Source organism: Rana temporaria, chromosome 11 (genome assembly GCF_905171775.1).
Source record: "Rana temporaria chromosome 11, aRanTem1.1, whole genome shotgun sequence".
NCBI classification, from domain to species: domain Eukaryota; kingdom Metazoa; phylum Chordata; class Amphibia; order Anura; family Ranidae; genus Rana; species Rana temporaria.
In genome coordinates this window covers 151,338,038-151,358,246 of record NC_053499.1, presented here as the reverse complement: position 1 = coordinate 151,358,246, position 20,209 = coordinate 151,338,038, and the positions used below count along the sequence as shown (strand labels likewise).

Here is a 20,209-nt window from a genome sequence, read left to right as displayed (position 1 = left end):
TCTCCTGCCACTTTTTAGGTATAAGTTTCTTTGCGGCGTTTAGGAGATGAGGAATCAAAGACTGCTTATATTTTTTTTTCCCCTCTTGGCTACAGTGAAAGAGCACGACCCAGGGGTCTTTCTTTAAGTCTTTGCCCGTAATAACTTTAATTTGACTCAAAATTATGTCCCAATAAGTTTGTATTTTTGGGCATAACCACCAAAGGTGGGCCATCGTGCCTTTTTCAGAGCAGCCCCGCCAACACTCTGCGGTCTGATCTGCTTTGTATTTATTTGCTTTATCTGGTGTAATATACCACCCTGAAATACACTTATAATTTGTTTCGGCGGTTCGTACGTCAATTGCGGATGAATGGGTAAGATGCATAATCCTCTTATGACTGTTTGTCCCTCTTGTGGTTCCTAATTCTCTTTCCCATTTACCTATGAAGGGTGCTTCGCTCCGTGAACTTATCTTTACCAATAATCCATATAATTTAGTGATAGTGCCCTTTGTATTCTTAGATTTACAAATCTTCTCGAGTGGAGTTAGCTCCGCCTCTGTCCGTAATGGACGGGGGAGGTGCCTAACAAAGTGATGCAATTGGGAGTAATGCCACCTATCCAAGTTCCAACAATCCGTTTTGGATCTCAGATCTTCATAGGTCATTATCTCTCCCTCTTTAATAATATCCCCTAAATATACCGTGTCTACCTTAATCCAATTTCCTCCAATTTTATTTTCCCCTGGTGCAAAATAAGGATTTTCTTTGAGGTTCATTAATGGGGAATTAAATTTACCCTCTATTTGTGTCAGGGTCTTGTCCCACATTCTTAAAGTGTCCCGTGTTAAAACATGTGTTTTGTGGTCTAGTACTCTGTGTTGTGCAGGAATCCAAATAATATTGTTCAAATGTTTACAAGTTAGTGCTTTCTCAATTTGCACCCACCTTTTGTCCTTCCTATCCCGTGCCCATTCTACCGCACGTGCTAAAACCGCCGCCTTATAGTAACTTTTAATATCCGGAACTGCCAGACCGCCGAATGGCTTACCCTGTTTTAGGATAGAGAGGGATATTCTATGCTTCTTGTTTTTCCAAACATAGTTTAGTAACAAGGAATTAAGAATTCTCAAAAATTGCTGAGGGAGTGCTATTGGGAGTAATAAAAATTTATAGAGAATTTTTGGGACTACAACCATCTTTAGCATATTAATGCGTCCGATCCATGAGATGGGTTTATTAACCGTTCTTTTTAATTCGCTCTTGATCTCATTTAGTAGGGGAATATAATTTATTTTATACATCTTCTGGGTTGTATTGGCCAGTTTGACTCCTAGATACTTTAATTCTTTGGTCCAGGGGAACACGCAGGTCTCCTTGACCCGACCCACCTCCTTTTTGTTTAAATTAATGTTCAGAATTTCAGATTTAGTTTCGTTAATTTTAAAATTAGAAATGGCACCATATTGTTGCAACACTTTGGAGAGCTTTGGAATAGATTTGGCCGGATTGGTTAGATAGAACAAAATATCATCGGCAAACGCCGATAATTTATGTTCCTCCCCTTCTACTCTGACTCCATTAATGTCGGGATCGTTACGAATGGTTGACAACAGAGGCTCTAAAGAAAGAATAAAAAGAAGGGGGGACAGGGGACATCCCTGCCTTGTCCCATTTTTCATCTCGAAGGGGTCTGATAGTGTCCCATTGATTTTTATTTTTGCTGAAGGGTGATGGTAAAGTGTTTTAATCCAGCGAGACATCCTTTTACCTATTCCCATAGCATTGAGAGTCTCCATCATGAGCCCCCAGTCTACCCTGTCAAAAGCTTTTTCAGCATCGACTGACAGGAATAGGCCTGGGGGCCCATTCTGCCTTATGGTCTGAAGCAGGAGGATAGCCCTGAGACTGTTGTCTTTGCCCTCTCTGTTGGGCACAAATCCTACCTGGTCGGGGTGAATCAAAACATGCATAGCCCCTTTTAATCGCCCCGCCAGAATCTTGGCAAAAAGCTTAGTGTCTGTATTTAACAGAGAGATAGGTCGGTACGCCGAACAGAGAGAGCTATCTTTCCCTTCCTTTAAAATTATTGCAATCGTGGCCGCCGTAGCTTCCCTGCTGATTTCAAATTCGGACCCTAGCCCGTTAAAGTATTTGCACATCTTTGGGATCAAAATGTTGCTGAATCTCTTATAATACTGGGGGGTAAACCCATCTGGCCCCGGGCTTTTACCCCCCGCGGTGGAATTTAGGGCTTCTTTAATTTCTTCTTCAGTTATGGGGCGGTCCATATTTAAGCTTTCCGACTCCTCTAAACTAGGAAGTCCTGCCCTATCTAGAAATTCTCGGATCTTCCCCTCCCTTTCCCCTGCCTGCCACCCTGGATTTTTTAGAGTATACAGTTCCTCGTAGTAATTTTTAAAAGAATTCGCTATTTCTCTATTTGCGTAAACCATATTCCCGTCTTTCCTTTTTATTTTATCGATATAGTTTCTAGCTTTCTTTTTTTGAGCCATTTTAGCTAGTTGCTTACTTGGTTTATTTCCCCATACGTATCTCTCTTTGGAGATGCAGTTAAGTTTATTTCTCGCTTCCTGTTCCATGGTCTCCTTGAGGGCGTCTCTCTTTATTATTAGGTTAAGGTATGTTTCTTTTAGTCCCTGCGCTTTATGTTCGCGTTCTAAGGTCTCTATCTCTTTAGTCAGGGTGTTTGCTTTACTTTTCAACTCTTTTTTTTTTTTTACGCCCTCCGCAATTAAAATTCCTCTGATGTAGGCTTTGTGTGTCTCCCAAAGGGTTGCGCTGGTTATCCCTTCTGTATCGTTGATAAGGAAGAATTGTTTTAATTCCTCCTCCACCCTGCTTGCCCCTCCTCCGTCGCGTATCAGGCTATCATCCAGGCGCCACACCGGCCTCTGTCTCTTTTGCATGGACAGTTTAATTCTCATAGAGATTGGAGCGTGATCTGACACCGTCATTATTCCTATGTCCGTTCCCGTTATAGAGTCCAGAAGCCTGTGGTCCGCCAAAATGTAGTCGATTCTGGAGTACGTTCCGTGGGGGGGCGAGTAAAACGTGTAGTCATGATCCTTGGGATGAAAAATCCGCCAGACATCGACTAATTGGTGGTCATGAATCTTTTGTTTAATTCTTTGTAGAAGCCCATTTTTTGTCACCCTCCCACGGAACGTACTATCCTCTTTCGGGTCCAGGACAAAATTAAAGTCCCCCATCAGGATCGTATAGCCCTCGGCGAAGTCTTTTAACTTTCCCAGAATTTTCCCTAAATATTGGGTTTGATGTACATTTGGGGCGTAGATATTTGCTAAGGTATAGACAATGTTTTCAATCTTTACCCTAAGGAATATAAATCTCCCTTCTGGGTCTGTCTTCCTTGCCTCTAGGGTAAATCCAAACCCCCTTGAGAACCCAATTGCCACGCCCCTAGCGCGTTTCGAAATAGAATCCCCATAAAACCAAGTGGGATATGCGGGTGAAAAAAGCTTAATATTCGCCTCTATGGTTAAGTGAGATTCCTGAATAAACACAACATCTGCTTTAAGTTGTTCGATCTCTGCGAGGACCTTGAGTCTTTTAACGGCTGAGTTCAAACCCCTAACATTGTATGATAAAAATTTTACTTCAGTCATTATTCTATGGTTGGATCATTTCTTAATGAACTGTCCATGAGATTCCATGGGAGCCAAGTTCCCTTTTCCCTTCCCCATCCGCCACCCTCCTCCATCCCTCCCTCCCCTCCCACGTCCCACGTCCCCCCCCCCCCAAAACACCCGCATCCCCTCCCCCCACCTAGTCCTATCCATCGCCTCTGAACCGTAGGGATCCTCGGTCTCCCCTACCCGTCGGTTCTCATGGATGAGGTAGGCCTCCCAACGTCCCACCCACCCATTTTCCCCCCCGAGATATTCTTCTGGGGGATGATCTTACATGGGTAGGGTACGAACCTGGCCTCCTTGCTCCCCTTCTCAATCCCCCCCCCTCCCCCTTACCCCCCTGTCCCCCTTGATCATCCTAACTCAACCTTCGTTTAACCGCTTGAGGAGGCTATCTGTATCAAAATGAACTATTCATCCCACCCTGGGATCTCCAAAACCGGCATGTCAAGTTTGCGGCAGAACCCTACCAAGTCTTCGGGGAATGTTAACTTTGCCGAGATCCCCTCTTTGCGGCCAATCAGACATGCCGGGAAACCCCATTGATACTTAATATTAAGCTGGCGCATCTGTTCCAGGAGGGGTTTAAGGGACCTTCTCCTGGCCAGAGTCTCCCAGGCCAAGTCCGAGAAAATCTGAATATCAGTCCCGTCATAGCGTAGGGGGGCCTTTCTCCTGAGTTTTGTCCAGATCTCATCTTTGTCTTCAAAATATCTAAACCTCGCGATAATGTCCCTGGGCCATCTACCTTCTCCCTCTCTCATCTTTCCTACACGATGTACACGTTCCATTTTGAGGGGGCCCTCCGTGCCATTATCTAAGAGGGGGAGGAATAGGTCATTAAGAATTTTTCTCAGGTCTTCCCCTTTCTCCTCCTTAATAGATCGCACCCTTAAATTTTGTCTTCTGTTACGGTTCTCTTGGTCTTCAAGTCGGTATTGTAACCACCTCTGGTTTTGTTTCATCGTCTGATGTTGAATTTTTAAGTCGGTTAATTCTAAGTCCTGTTTTTCCATTTTTTTTTCCGCTTCCTCGACCCGTTCCAACATGTGGAATAAATCCTTTCTTAATGCGCTAATTTCTTCTCTTATCGCAGTTTCCACTCTCCTTAACATCCCATCCAGTTCCCCCCTTGTGGGGATATGAGTATCCAGTCTGGAGTCGTCCGTTTGACTGACCTCGAGTTCACTTTCTATTGAGGTGTCCGTGATTGGGGTCACTGCCCCCCCTACACCCTTTTTAGTTGTACTAGTTTTTTCTGTTTTTTTTGACAGGCCTGGGCTCTTAGAGCTCCCCTCGGATGTCATGTAGTGTCTGATCGTGCTGGTGGGGGGGTTATCTTTGGGGATTTTAGGGGCGGCCCCCCTTGTAGATTTATTCATGTTGTATTTCTTTGTCCCTCTGATGCGTTTCCCCAGTTTGGACAGCTGATGGTTGCCTCTCCGCCTCCCCTTTTCCCTTTCTTCTTTCCTTAGGCAGTGGTTTTTATTTATTTGGGACGGGAGGGTAATACCGAGCTGCCTTAACCTCACCTTCTGAAGATTTTACACTGATGTTCTAGGGGATCCCGGGGTCATCTCCCGTTGCTCGAGCTATGGGCAAGGGAGGTCCCCCACGCACTATTTTGAGGATGATTTACCCCCCACTGAACCAATATAACCAACCAGTCACTACTCATACAGTGGACCCACGGTCAAATGGTGGGAATGGGAAGGAGAAACAGAAAGCTAGTAGAATTGAATAGGTGAATAAATGGCTCCAATATTTCCGGCCGTGCTACAGGTCCTACCCGCTGTGATTTAAACAGTATTTGGCACCGAGGGGGATACGATGCCTCTAGGCGGCCGGGGCCCTTTCAACCGCACCCCCTTACCAATAACCAATAACCTCGGTATTTATGGGGTATTTTTGAGATACCAATTAATCATCCATGAATATTTAATTCATTTAATGCATTTGGAAACAGACTGTATGATGGTTACGGGTTGTGTCTTAATGTAATGGAGACTAAACAGCTAGATGTCATATGGTGCTTAAGACAGTGTTACACAGGTTGGTTCAGACTATTACCATGGCTAATTTCTCTGTCAAGATAGCATGTATTGCATATGGAATGAGCCTTACTGTGCAGTGGTATGCTTGACCATCCTACCACATCACTCTGCTTTCCAGGTACAATCCTGAGTCCAACACATAGATCTACCTCTCCAGTCCCACATCATCTCAATAGGAGAGGAACAAACAGAGGGCTAGCATTACCTGGTAGGCGATTTTCTCTTTTTTTTTTTTTTTTTTTCCCGTTACCCAGCTTAGAGATTTAAGATAGCAGAATCACGGCAGGCAGAGGGGATGGAGAGCGGCTGCTATGTTAGCCAGCCGATGGAGGCGTCCGTGCCTTCCTCTGCACTATACCGTGCCTACCTTCTCCTCGGGGGGGCAGTGGTTTGGGGGAGGCTGGGTTCCTGGAGAGCAGCGTGGAGCAGCGTAACAGGTGTCCGGCGTACTCAGCCTCTAACAGCTCCGCAGACTCCCGCTCTGCATCGTAGCTGCTGCCGCTGAGACGCCGTCGGATCTTCCTCCTTCCGTCTCCTCCTCTCGGCTCAGGTCCGTAACATGGGGAAGCCCTCCCTCAGACGTGCGTGCTTCACGTGCACCACGTCATGTATGGTTATTTTTTATTGTTGCAATAATTTTTTTCTTATATGCACATAAAATGCACTAAGTATATAAAAAGAATTGATCTGTAAATTTTTATTTGTAACTGTATGGAAATAAAAAAAAGTATTGAAGACAAAAAAAAAAAAAGTATGGCCGTCGTTCCCGTGCCGAGTTTTGAATTTTTACGTCGTTTGCGTAAATCGGTCGCAAATACGGACGGCCGTAAATTGACATTAACGCCGAAAACAGCGACGTCATTTGGAGCATGCGCACTGGGAAATTTTGCCGGCGGCGCATGCGCAGTTATATCGGCGCGGGGACGCGCCTGATTTAAATTGTACACTCCCCCTAGCCGCGGAATTTGAATTCCGCCGGGGGAGTTACGATCCGCCGGCGCAAGTTTGGAGGTAAGTGCTTTGTGAATACTGCACTAGCCTCGCAAAATTGCGCAAGCGGATCGTAAATCACATAGATTACGCGGATCTAAAGATCCGCTAATCTATGTGAATCTAGCCCACGTGTCTTCTGCAAAAAGCATAAAGAAAAAAAAAAAAAAAAAAACGCAATGGTGTTAACAGAGCCTAAAACGCAATTCGCGCAATCGGTCTTTGCCAGAGCAGCCAACAGACCAGTCCAAGCCCAAGAACTGGACTCCAAAGTGAATTATTGGATCCAAGACGTCTCAAGACACCGGGGACAGGGAATCTCCTGCCAGAGAAGGGCGAAAAAAAAAAATCTTGCTTTGCAAATAGCAAAAGAGGACATTTGTAGGACAATCTGCCGTTATTCTTTTATTAATGAAAAGAGGATAAAAAAATATGAGGCTGGCGCATTCGCCGCTCACATTTATTTCACCGTCCAGATGGCCGCAGGGGAAGCAGGTTATTTGGTTCATCTGCCTTTGTTTCCGAACAGGAGATTACACATGACAAATAACTAGCTGTAAGCCTCTTAGCGTCCGCGCGGGTGCAGCTGGGACGCCCTGGCTCCCGAATAAAATGAAAGTGTAATTCTGGAGCCGCCAAAAGGGAAATTATCCAGTGAAAGTAATTAAAAAAAAAAAAAAACGATCCTGGCTTCCCAGCCAAGGCTGGGCGTGACGTCATAACATCGCGCCCGGCCTCCAACGATCATAGAGACTCCGGCGACCATCTGGTCCGCTGGAAATCTCTATGGTCAAGAACCGGGGCCGGCGGATCCTGTCACCGACTCACCGATCGCACGACTCAACGACCGCTTGATCGTTCTTACGGGCGGCGGAACAGCCGCTATGATCGTTCCTATGGTGTGCAGAATCGCCGGCAGAAACCGGCAATATCTGAATGATGCCTGTAGCTGCAGGCATCATTCAGATATCACCGCACAAAGCCCACGCCGTTAATTTACGGCGTGCGGTTGTTAAGTGGCTGAACGCACTTTTTGATCCTCCTTAGTGGGGCGGGTCTTTCGGAGCTGGTAAGAATGAAATCTCATTACTAGGTGGTGGATTCCTCACATAGGGTGGTACCTGGTGGACCATTTCATCACGACCTGTGAAAAGCTTCTAGTTACAAGCACTGGTGGACTTTAATAAGAACTTTATATTGGCAAATCTGAAAGATTGATTTGTGGAATTTTGATTTAGCGCGATTCTATATTTTCTTACTTGTGTCCGTCAAATTATACAGCTCTTTACATATATATATTGTACATGCACATCACTCCCTGCCCTCAAGGAGCTTACAATCTAAGGTCCCCAACTCACATTCATATACTAGGGCAGGGCTCGACAAATCCCGGGCGCCAGGTCGCCATGGCGACTAGAAATAGGGTCCTGGCGACTTGGCTTGGAAAGGGGGCAAAAAAAAAACATTTTTTTTTTTTTTGTGAGCTGGCGCCATCTGGTGGTGGCCGTTGGTATTACAAGTTAAGCATTACAAGTTAAACAGCAATTCTAATGTTGTTTTTCACTATTTTCACTGCCATCTTCTTCCCTCTAATTAGAACCCCCAAACATTATATATATTTTTTATCCTAACACCCTAGAGAATAAAATGGCGATCGTTGCAATACTTTCTGTCACACTGTATATGTGCAGCGGTCTTACAAGCGCACTTTTTTTGTGAAAAAATTACACTTTTTTTAATTAAAAAATAAGACAACAGTAAAGTTATCCCCATTTTTTTTTTTTATATTATGAAAGATAATGTTACGCCGAGTAAATTCATACCCAACATGTCACGCTTCAAAATTGCGTCCGCTCGTGGAATGCCGACAAACTTTTACCCTTTAAAATCTTCATAGGCGACGTTTTAAAAAATTCTACAGGTTGCATGTTTTGAGTTACAGAGGAGGTCTAGGGCTAGAATTATTGATCTCGCTCTACCAATCGCGGCGATACCTCACATGTGTGGTTTTAACACCGTTTACATATGCGGGCGCTGCTCACGTATGTGTTCGCTTCTGCGCGCAAGCTCGTCGGGACGGGGCGTGTTTTCTGGCTCCTAACTTTTTTACCTGGCTCCTAGATTCCAAGCAAATTTGTCAACCCCTGTACTAGGGGCCAATTTAGACAGAAGCCAATTAACCTACCAGTCTTTGCAGTGTGGGAGGAAACAAGAGTACCCGGAGGAAACCCGCAGCGCACAGGCAGAGAGAGAACATGCAAACCCCAGGTAGGTGGAGTCGTGGCCGGGATTCGACTCCATTACACCCAATAGAAAAGAAAGGGATTGCTGGTGTTGAGCTTGTTTCATTGTAGGGAAATACTCAATCGTTGCAACAAAACGCTGAACTGTGAAAAGGGGGTTAAAACAACATTCTTGACCTTTTGAAAATGCCTGTTCTCAGAATAAACCGATTGGTTCCCGAATTCTGTATAAATTTGTCGACCCCTTTTTTTTTTTTTTTCTCTATCATTTTATCATGGCCGGGGGAAAAACGACTGTTCTTTAATTGTAAGAAGAACGCGCTGATTGGTTTTATTCCTGCAGGCTTGCTTCCGATTCTAATGGAACTATTAAATCGCAAACTTAATTGCTGACCGCAAAAATCTATTCACGTGGAAGAGAAGCTCGTCTTCTGTCCATTTCTCTAAGTGATTTTTATTCTTTATTTTTCTTCTCTCTGTACCATTAGGAGGATGTTTGAAAGTACGCTCAAGTCAAAAATTGTAAAACAAAGTCTTGAAATGCATCCAAGCGTTCTGGTAGGGCGCTAATCTATGGCACTCACTTCCTTTTTTTTGTTGGCGATCTGGGAATCCCAGGTGTTTCGTCAGATTTGGCAACCCGTCAGAATTGGTAACGCTCCTCCCTCCACCGCTCCTTCCCGTTGGAAACAATGGGACACCGCGGTAATACCGCCGGCATTACCGTGGTATTAACCATTTTTCAGCCTCTAGCGGGGGGGGGGGGGTTTAAAAACAACACCGCTAGTGCCCGAATACCGCAGCAATTCCGACGGTTCAGCGCACCTCCCCCCAGTGTGAAAGGGGCCTTAAGCCGCGTACACACAATCATTTTTCGGGTTCTAAAAAACGAATAGGTAGATTCACGTACGGCGGCTTAACTTTGTGCGGGGGCGTAACGTATGTTATCTACGTTACGCCGCCGCAAGTTAGAGAGGCAAGTGCATTATTCTCAAAGCACTTGCTCCTTAAGTTCCGGCGGCGTAGCCTAAATTGGCCGGCGTAAGCCCGCCTAATTCAAATGTGGAAGAGGTGGGCGTGTTTTATGGAAATTATTCGTGACCTCACATAAATGACGCTTCAAACGAACAGTGCATGCGCCGTCCGTGGACGTATCCCAGTGCGCTCCAAATCACGTCGCAAAAAGTCAATGCTTTCGACGTGAACGTAACTTACGCCCAGCCCCATTCACGGACGAGTTACGCAAACGAGGTAAAACGTGAAAAATTTGACGCGGTTCCGACGTCCATACTTAACATTGGCTGCGCCATCTTTTTGGTGGTTTATCTTTACGCCTGAAAAATGCCTTACGTAAATGGCGTATCTTTACTGCGACGGCCGGGCGTACGTTTGTGAATAGGCGTATCTCGCTGATTTACATATTCTAGGCGTAAATCGGCGTACACGCCCCTAGCAGCCAGCGTAAATAGACAGCTAAGATACGACGGCGTAGGAGACTTCTTGGCACCAGCTTAACACAAACTCCTTAAAAACGGACCTTTCCCTGGCACAGCATAAACAAAAGTAAATTATTAAAAGACGCTTCAACTCTCAGAAGCTCCAGCAAGTCAGCAGCAAGAGACTGAGCTGACCCACTTGTTAACGATAAAAATGACTTCACTTTTTTTCAAAGCGTTTTAAATATTTTAAATGTTCTGCCCAGAAAAAAAAAAGGAAATTCGCTCAAGTTAAAAAAATTAATAAAAAAAAATACACCTTAAGGCCCCATGCACACGAGACGCTGCTAAACTCGAGTTCAGAGGCATTTGGGTATTTTTTTCAACTGCCCCTGAACACATTTAATGTTATCCTATGTGTCCATGCACACAATCAGGTTTTTTGGCGTTTTAAAGCAGTTGGGTTTATGTCCGTTTTTTCAGACGCAAAATTTTGGGTTCAGAAGCGTTTTATTTTTGCGTTTTAAACTTTGGGAGGGTCTACAATGTCTTTGAGATAAGCGCTGACAGCCACAAACGCGGTAAAACGCCGCTAATCGCGGCAAAACGCTGCGCAATTCGCGGCAAAAACGGGCGTTTTAAACGCCGGTTTTTGCCTTTGAAAACGTGAGTTTAGAGGTGTTTGTAATTGCTTCTCGTGTGCATGGGGCCTTAAGCAGGTTTCCACCCAAAAGTGGAAGCTTCGCTTATCTGCTTCCCTCCCCCCCTCACATTCTGCACCTTTTGGGGGGGGCGCGGGTGAATAGGTTCCAGCTCCCCCTCCTCTGGACAGCGGGACCATTCAGAAAGCACAATGCGACTCGCGCCAGCCAGTAGAAAACTGGCTGTGAAGCAAGGCCCAAGGGGAAAAAAAATGCACTGACAATGTATTAATGACACTGGAAGGAAAAGGGTTAAAAGCGGAGTTCCACCGAAAAATAAAAATAAAAAAAAAAGTCAGCAGCTACAAATACTGCAGCTGCTGACTTTTAATATTAGGACACTTACCTGTCCAGGGCGCCCGGAATGTCGGCAGCCAAAGCCAATCTGTCAGTCGGCTCTCGTGTGCGGGAGGGAATCAGGAAGTGAAGTCTTGCAGCTTCACTTCCTGGTTCCCTACTGCGACTCGCGCGGTGCATTCCCACTAGTCCCTGCTGTCTTCTGGGACCTGTGTGTCATACTCCTGCGCAATCGCAATAAAAAAAAAAAAGTGTCTAAACTATTTACAATATTTGAGTCGTGATTTATATTATTATTGGTTGCTGCTACCACTTACAAAGTGTCCCCCCACACACCTCCTTCCAATCTTATAAAAATCAATATCGCAGCACCACCTTACAAATATCCCATGGCATAAAAATCAACCAATGTACCAACAAATAAAACAAAGAAACGAGAAGCCCTCCCTCTGACAAAGCTGGTCTTGGCGTAACACAATATATATTAGCAATAAAGAGTGTGCACCAGGAACAGTGCACTGTATTGTGTGAGTGTGCATTTTATCAATAAAGAGACTGTACAGTGTGAGTGTATATATTTTATATTTTAGCAATAAGGAGAGTGCACTGTATTGTGAGAGTGTACATTTTATATTTTAGCAATAAAGAGTGTGTGCTAGGAACAGTGCACTGTATGTGTGAATGTACATTTTATCAATAAAGAGACTGTATTGTGCGAGTGTACATTTTAGCAATAAGAAGAGTGCACTGTACTGTGTGAGTGTACATTTTATCAATAAAGAGAGTGCACTTGACTGTATGAGAGTGTATACATTTTATCAATAAAGAGAGTGCACTGTACTGTGTGACTGTATACATTTTATATTTTATCAATAAAGAGAGTGCACTGTACTGTGTGAGTGTATACATTTTTTATTTTAGCAATAAATAGTGCACTGTACTGTGTGAGTGTACATTGTATCAATAAAGAGACTGTACTGTGTGAGTGTATATATTTTAGCAATAAGGAGAGTGCACTGTACATGTTATCAATAAAGAGAGTGCACTGTGTACATGTTATCAATAAAGAGAGTGCACTGTACTGTGTGAGTGTATACATTTTATATTTTAGCAATAAAGAGAGTGCACTGTACTGTGTGAGTGTATACATTTTATATTTTAGCAATAAGAAGAGTGCACTGTACTGTGTGAGTGTATACATTTTAGCAACAAAGAGAGTGCGCTGTATTGTGTGAGCGTACATTTTATCAATAAAGAGAGTGCACTGTACTGTGTGACTGTATACACTTTATATTTTATCAATAAAGAGAGTGCACTGTACTGTGTGAGTGTATATATTTTATCAATAAAGAGAGTGCACTGTACTGTGTGAGTGTATACATTTTATATTTTAGCAATAAGAAGAGTGCACTGTACATGTTATCAATAAAGAGAGTGCACTGTGTACATGTTATCAATAAAGAGAGTGCACTGTACTGTGTGAGTGTATACATTTTATATTTTAGCAATAAAGGGTGCACTGTACTGTGTGAGTGTACATGTTATCAATAAAGAGAGTGCACTGTACTTTATGAGAGTGTATACATTTTATATTTTAGCAATAAAGAGTGTGCACCAGGAACAGTGCACTGTATTGTGTGAATGTACATTTTATCAATAAAGAGACTGTACTGTGTGAGTGTATATAATTTTAGCAATAAGGAGAGTGCACTGTACGAGTGTATACATTTTATATTTTAGCAATAAAGAGAGTTCACTGTACTGTGAGAGTGTACATTTTATATTTAATCAATAAAGAGTGCACTGTATTGTGTGAGTGTACATTTTATCAATAAAGAGAGTGCACTGTACTGTGTGAGAGTGTATACATTTTATATTTTATCAATAAAGAGTCCACCAGAAACAGTGCACTGTGTTGTGCGAGTGTACATTTTACATTTTAGCAATAAAGAGAGTGCACTGTACTGTGTGAGTGTACTGTATTGTGCGAGTGTACATTTTAGCAATAAAGAGTGCACTGTACTGTGCGAGTACATTTTATGTGTTAGCAATAAAGAGAGTGAGAAGTATACAGTTTGATATTGAAGGTGAGCACATGGTGACACTTTGACCACTTTCACACAGGTAATAATCAGGTGGCTGAGCTACGGTAATACATTCTAGCGCCCATACTTTGAGCACAGAGTGACAGCCATCACCCCCAGGATTCAGAGATCCCAGCCTAGGACAGTGATCCCCCATGGCTGACAGCCATCTATATACTCACAGACATCCCAATGCAATACCAATTGATCGTCGTCTTGGAAGCTCACGAGTAAAAAAGACTAAACAATATTGATTCTGGTTTCCTGGCATTTGAGGATAACAATCTCAGTCTTCTTATCACATGTTAATCTGCTGAAACCTCAAGAATTTCCTCCCAACATCCTTCCAGAGAAAAGATCTGCGTACACCACCCATCCCACCCGAGCCTTGTTCTTCTCACACACAGGGGCCCGAAAATAAAAATCTAAAATGTCAGAGAGATGAACTATAACTGTAGAGAATGCAGGAACTTAAAATAGTACTAAAACCCATTATATTTTAAGCAAGGATAATAAATATTAGCTTATTAGATTTGTATCACTTTTTTTTTTTATAGTTTCTTCCACCGCATTTTTTTTTAGCTCCCACAGTGCTGTTCCCAAGAACTTACTGTTGGAAAGTGCTCACTTAAATATACTATATTGTCAAAAGTATTGGGACGCCTGCCTTTACACACACATGGGGGCAGATTCACAGAGATCGGCGTATCTCTGTGCGGGCGTAACGCATCTCATTTACGTTACGCCGCCGCAAGTTTTTCAGGCAAGTGCTTTATTCACAAAGCACTTGCCTGTAAAGTTGCAGCGGCGTAGCGTAAATCACCCGGCGGAATTCAAATTCGGCGGGTAGGGGGCGTGTTTCATTTAAATGAAGCGCGCCCCCGCGCCGAACGAACTGCGCGTGCGCTGTCCCTAAAATTTCCCGGTGTGCATTGCTGTAAATGACGTCGCAAGGACGTCATTGGTTTTGACGTGGACGTAAATTACGTCCAGCACCATTCACGGACGACTTACGCAAACGACGTTAATTTATAAATTTTCGACGCGGGAACGACGGCCATACTTAACATTGACTGAGCCTCATAGACCCAGGGGCAACTTTACGCCAGGAAAAGCCTAACGTAAACGTCGTAACTTTACTGCGTCAGCCGCGCGTACATTCGTGAATTCGCGTAACTAGCTAATTTGCATACTCGACGGGGAAAATCGACGGAAGCGCCACCTAGCGGGCAAAAAAAAAATTCATTTAAGATCCGACGTCGTAAGAGACTTACGCCTGTCGGATCTAATGGCTATCTATGCGTAACTGATTCTAAGAATCAGTCGCATAGATACGACGGCCCAGATTAGGACTTACGACGCCGTACATGGCGCTGCGCCTTCGTAAGCCCTTTGAGAATCTGGGCCATGAACTTTAATGGCATCCCAGTCTTAGTCCGTAGGGTTCAATATTGAGCTAGCCCGCTCTGTGCAGCTATAACAGCTTCAACTCTTTGAAGGCTGTCCACAAGGTTTAGGAGTGTGTCTATGGGAATGTTTGACCATTCTTCCAGAAGTGCATTTGTGAGGTCAGGCACCGATGTTGGATAAGAAGGCCTGACTCATGGCCTGGCTCACAGCCTGCGCTCTAATTCATTCCAAAAGGTGTTCTGTCGGGTTGAGGTCAGGACTCTGTGCAGGCCAGAGAAGTTCCTCCACCCCAAACTCGCTCATCCATGTCTTTATGGACCTTGCTTTGTGCTCTGTAAATTAATAATGCTTTCAGAAACAGAATTGTTAATCGTTTATCAATTAACAAAATAGAAAGTAAATGAACAGAAGAGAAATCCAAATCAAATATTTGGTGAGATTGCCCTTTGCCTTCAAAAAGGCATCAATTCTTCTAGGTAGACTTTCGCACAGTATTTGAAGAAACTCGGCAGGTAAGTTGTACCAAACGTCCTGGAGAATGAAGCACAGGTCTTCTGTGAATGTCGGCTGCCTCAAATCCTTCTGTCTCCTTCTTTGTGTAATCCCAGACAGACTCCATGATGGTGAGATCAGGGCTCTGTGGGGGCCAAACCATCACTTTCCAGGACTCCTTGTTCATCTATATGCTTAAGATAGTCCTTAACCACTTGACCACCGGGCCTATTCTGGCACTTCTCTCCTTCATGTGAAAATCACAATTTTTTTGCTAGAAAATTAATCAGAACCCCCAAACATTATATATTTTTTTTAGCAGACATCCTAGGGAATAAAATGGCAGTCATTGCAATACTTTTTGTCACACCGTATTTGCGCAGCGGTCTTACAAGCGCACTTTTTTTGGATAAAAATCACTTTTTTGAATTAAAAAATAAGACAACAATAAATTTTGCCCAATTTTTTTATATATTGTGAAAGATAATGTTACGCCGAGTAAAAGGATACCCAACATGTCACGCTTAAAAATTGCGCCCGCTCGTGGCATGGCGTCAAACTTTTACCCTTAAAAATCTCGATAGGCGGCGTTTAAAAAATTCTACAGGTTGCATTTTTTGAGTTGCAGAGTAGGTCTAGGGCTAGAATTATTGCTCTCGCTCTAACGATCGCGGCGATACCTCACTTGTGTGGTTTGAATACCGTTTTCATATGCGGGCGCTACTCGCGTATGCGTTCGCTTCTGCGCGCGAGCTCGTCGGGATGGGCCGCTTTAAAAAAATGTTTTTTTGTTTTCTTATTTATTTTTATTTCGTTTTATAATTTTTTACACTGAAATAAAAAAATAAATAAAATTGATCACTTTTATTCCTATTACAAGGAATGTAAACATCCCTTGTAATAGAAAAAAGCATGACAGGTCCTCTTAAATATGATATCTGGGGTCAAAAAGACCTCAGATCTCATAATTAGACTTAAATGCAAAAAAAATAAAAATGTCATTTTTTCAAATGACAAAAAAAAAATAAGTTTCTTTAAGAGGCTGGGCGGGACTGACGTTTTGACGTCACTTCCGCCCAGCGGAGCTATGAGGATGGGTGAAGGAGATTTCTCCTTCAGTCCCGTCCCCGCTCAGCTGCCGGACACATCCGATCCCCTCCGCCGCTACCGACGGCTCCGGTAAGTGGCGGAGGGCGCGGGAGAGCGGCGGGAGGGGCCCCTCTCCCGCCACCGATAACGGCGATCTCACGGCGAATCCGCCGCGGAGACCGCCGTTATCGTGTACACCACCGCCCCCTGAAAAGATGAATGTCTCGGTTGTGGCAGCAGCTGCTGCCGTTATCGAGATATTCAACTTTAAAAAGAGGACGTCTTTTTGACATGGGGCGGTGGTCAAGAGGTTAATAACCATGGCCCATATTCTCTCTAAAATTCCGCCTGCTTCGCTTAGGGCACTTACACTCCGCTGTCCCAACTTACAGGAGCATGTGCTGTATTCCCCAAACACTTGCTCCGTCAGTTGGGACGGCGGAGTGTAAATGCCCCGGCGTAGCCTGGCGGATCTCCAAGGGGGCGGCTTGTATTCAAATTAAGCGCGCCCCCGATTCTAATGAACTGCGCATGCGCCGGGCTTCAAAAAAGCCCAGTGCGCATGCTCCAGTTCTCGGCGGAAAACGTCAACGACGCCGACGTGTGCGTCATTGACGTAAAGCCGTATTCAAGAACGACTTACGGAAACGACGTACCCGACGAAAAAACACGACGCGGACCCGACGCCATCCGTAACATGGCCTACGTGGGACTTGCGGAAAATTTACTCCTCATATAGCAGGGGTAAGTTTCCGCTCACGCAAACGACGTTAGCGACGGTTACGCGACGCAAACTTGTTCGGGAATCGGCGTAGAAGGATCATTTGCATATGTTGCTTTACGTAAATGCCATCTAGCGGCGGCCGGCGTCATTACATTTAAGATCCGCCAGTGTAAGTGACTTACAGATGGCGGATCTTAAGTGTATCTATGCGAAAATGATTCTAAGAATCAGTCGCATAGATACGCGGGCCAAAAAAGGGAGATACGATGGAGTATCCTGAGATACTCCATCGTAACTTCTATGAGAATATGGGCCCTTGTCTGTATGTTTGGGGTAGTTGTCTTGCTGCTGAATACATTTGGGACCAATCACGCACCTCCCTGATGGTACGACATGATGGATAAGTATCTGCCTAACCTTTCTGACCATGTTTCAGGTCATACCATTTAGGGTGCAACATGAAATAGGATGACAATCCTTAACCCTCCAATCCTCAAAGGCGCGACTCCGGTTCCATCGGAGTCACACCGATTTTGAAAGTAGTTCCTTGCACTTAGACAGATCTCTATGCAAGTCGCACTGACACAGGACTCTGAAATTGTGTGAATTCGCGCGATTTTTAAAGTGGAACTCAGTGTGGCGGCGCTGGTCACGTGATTGGGTGCCAATTTGGCGGGAGTAACAGTTCACTTCCGTGTTCGCTTGGACCAAAACTTCAGAACAAAACACACGCTCATCCATCATAAAATTATGTCAGGGGCCACACTTAAGGGCCCCAGCCCTTTGATAAACACCACACTTGAGGCCACAGGTCTTCTGTGAAGTCTGGGGGTCACATTTGAGGCCCCAGAACTTCCATTAGTTCAAGGGCCAGCCCTTCAGTGGAGTCAGGGGCCACACTTAGGGATGCAGTCCTTCAGTGATGTCAGGGGCCACACTTAAGGCACCCGACTATTCAGTAAAGTCAGGGGCCATGCTCAAAGCCGCAGTCCTTCAGTAATGTCAGGGGCCACACTTGAGGCCCCGGAACTTCCGTTAGTTCAAGGGCCAGCCCTTCAGTGAAGTCAGGGGCCACACTCAGGGCTGCAGTCCTTCAGTGATGTCAGGGGCCACACTTAAGGCACCCGACTATTCAATAAAGTCATGGGCCATGCTCAAAGCCGCAGTCCTTCAGTAATGTCAGGGGCCACACCCAGGGCTGCAGTCCGTCTGTGATGTCAGGGGCCACACTTGAAACCCCCAGACCTTTGGTAGCATCAGGGGCCACATTTGAGACCCCGGCCAGCCCTTCAGTAACTTCAGGGGCCACACTCAGGGCTGCAGTCCTTCAGTAATGTCAGGGGCTACATTTAAGGCCCCGACAATTTGGTTACATCAGGGGCCCAGTCCATCGGTGAAGTCAAGGGCCATGCTCAGGGCCGCAGTCCTTCAGAGATGTCAGGGGCCACACTTGAGGTTCCATCCTTTGGTCACATCAGGGGCCACATTTGAGGCCCCAGCCAGCCCTATAGTGAAGTCGGGGGCCACATTCAGGGCTACAGGCCTTCAGTGATAACAGGGGCCACACTTGAGACTATTCGGTTATGTCAGGGGGCCACGCTCAAGACCGCAGTCCTCCAGTGATATCAGGGGCCACATTTGAGGACCCCGGTCCTTCGGTGGCGCCAGGGATCCAGCCCCTTCTTGTGAAGTCAGGGACAACACTCAAGGTCAGAAACCTTCAGTGATGTCAGGGGCCACACTTGGTTTCTTGGCCCTTTGGTGACTTCAGGAGCCACATTCGAGGTCCCGACCCTTCGGTGACCCCAGCCCTTCTTGTGAAGTCAAGTGCCACAGTGATGCCAGGGGCCACACCTAAGGCCCCAAACCTTTGGTACCATCAGGGGCCCCGGCCCTTTGGTGGTGCCAGGGACCCGGCCCCTTCTTGTGAAGTCAGGGGCAACACTTGGTTCCCTGGCCCTTTGGTGACCTAAGGGGCCACATATGAGGTCCCGACCCGTCGGTGACACCAGGGACCCAGCCCTTCTTGTGAAGTCAAGGGCCACACTCAAGGGCAAAGCCCTTCAGTGATGTCAGGGGCCACACTTGAGGCTTCAGCTCTTTGATGGTGTCAGGGGCCACACTTGAGACCCTATGTTAAGAAAGTTGAACACTATTAGTGTATGGGGGGGGGGGGCAGTCACGTGACTTACATATGACAGGACATTTAGAGGAATGGTACAATAGACAGAAAGCAAGCTGCCAGTGAAAGTATGATGAGCACTCACCCAGACCAGGGGAAGCCCGGTGCTGCTTCCTCCTTCTCTTCCCCTCACACAGCCGCTTCACTGCAATGCACAGCTTAGCCCAGGACCAACAACACTGCCAGCAGCCAATCAGCTCCGCTCTCCCAGCCCTCAGCCAACAGCGGCGCGCCATGGGCGGGCTCACCCTGTACGGATGACAGGAAGGGCTAATCCAGCCCAGACGTCACGGAGGCTCGGATTTGCGGCCGCCATCTTTGATTCTGGAAAACAGAATCTCCGACTATGTGGCTGAAGGGGAAATTCCGTCTGCTGACACATTATTTTCCAATATTACAAAATACCAAAACTGATTACCGTGCATGTAAAACGCAGGGAAGAGAAATTAATTAATTAGCAGGGCCTGTCTGTCAGTAGTCTTGAATCTGTCCATGCAAAAATAATGTAAAATTATGAGATTCCAATTACCGCCAATATTATTATTTTATTTATTTTCTATACTATGTAGTGCAATTGAATGGATTATTTAGATTTCACCTTATTTTCTCCAAAACATTTTTTGTGTGTAACCAATATATATTGTATATGGCACTATATTACTGTATATTATATATTATATTATGTAATTGATATTATATGATTATAATTATATTATTATTTTTATTATATACAATTATTACATATATGGTATTTAATTACTTTACCTCGATCTTTACACTTGATCGCCCTTGATTGCCCTTTATTATCCTTCCTGTTATTTAATGCATTTTCAATTCCATATCATTCTTATA

The 20,209-nt window shown here is 44.9% G+C and overlaps 1 protein-coding gene across 2 annotated transcripts in view; it reads right to left on the bottom strand.

Annotated features, from left to right (window-relative positions):
- ANKRD27 (ankyrin repeat domain 27) overlaps positions 1-19,578 on the bottom strand; it is an 83,754-nt gene extending 64,176 nt beyond the window's left edge. For both annotated transcript variants that reach the window (XM_040329461.1, XM_040329462.1), the window contains exon 1: positions 19,443-19,578. The gene's annotated coding sequence lies outside the window, so the exon portion shown is untranslated. The remainder of the gene's footprint in view (positions 1-19,442) is intronic.
- Between the last annotated feature and the right edge of the window lie 631 nt (positions 19,579-20,209).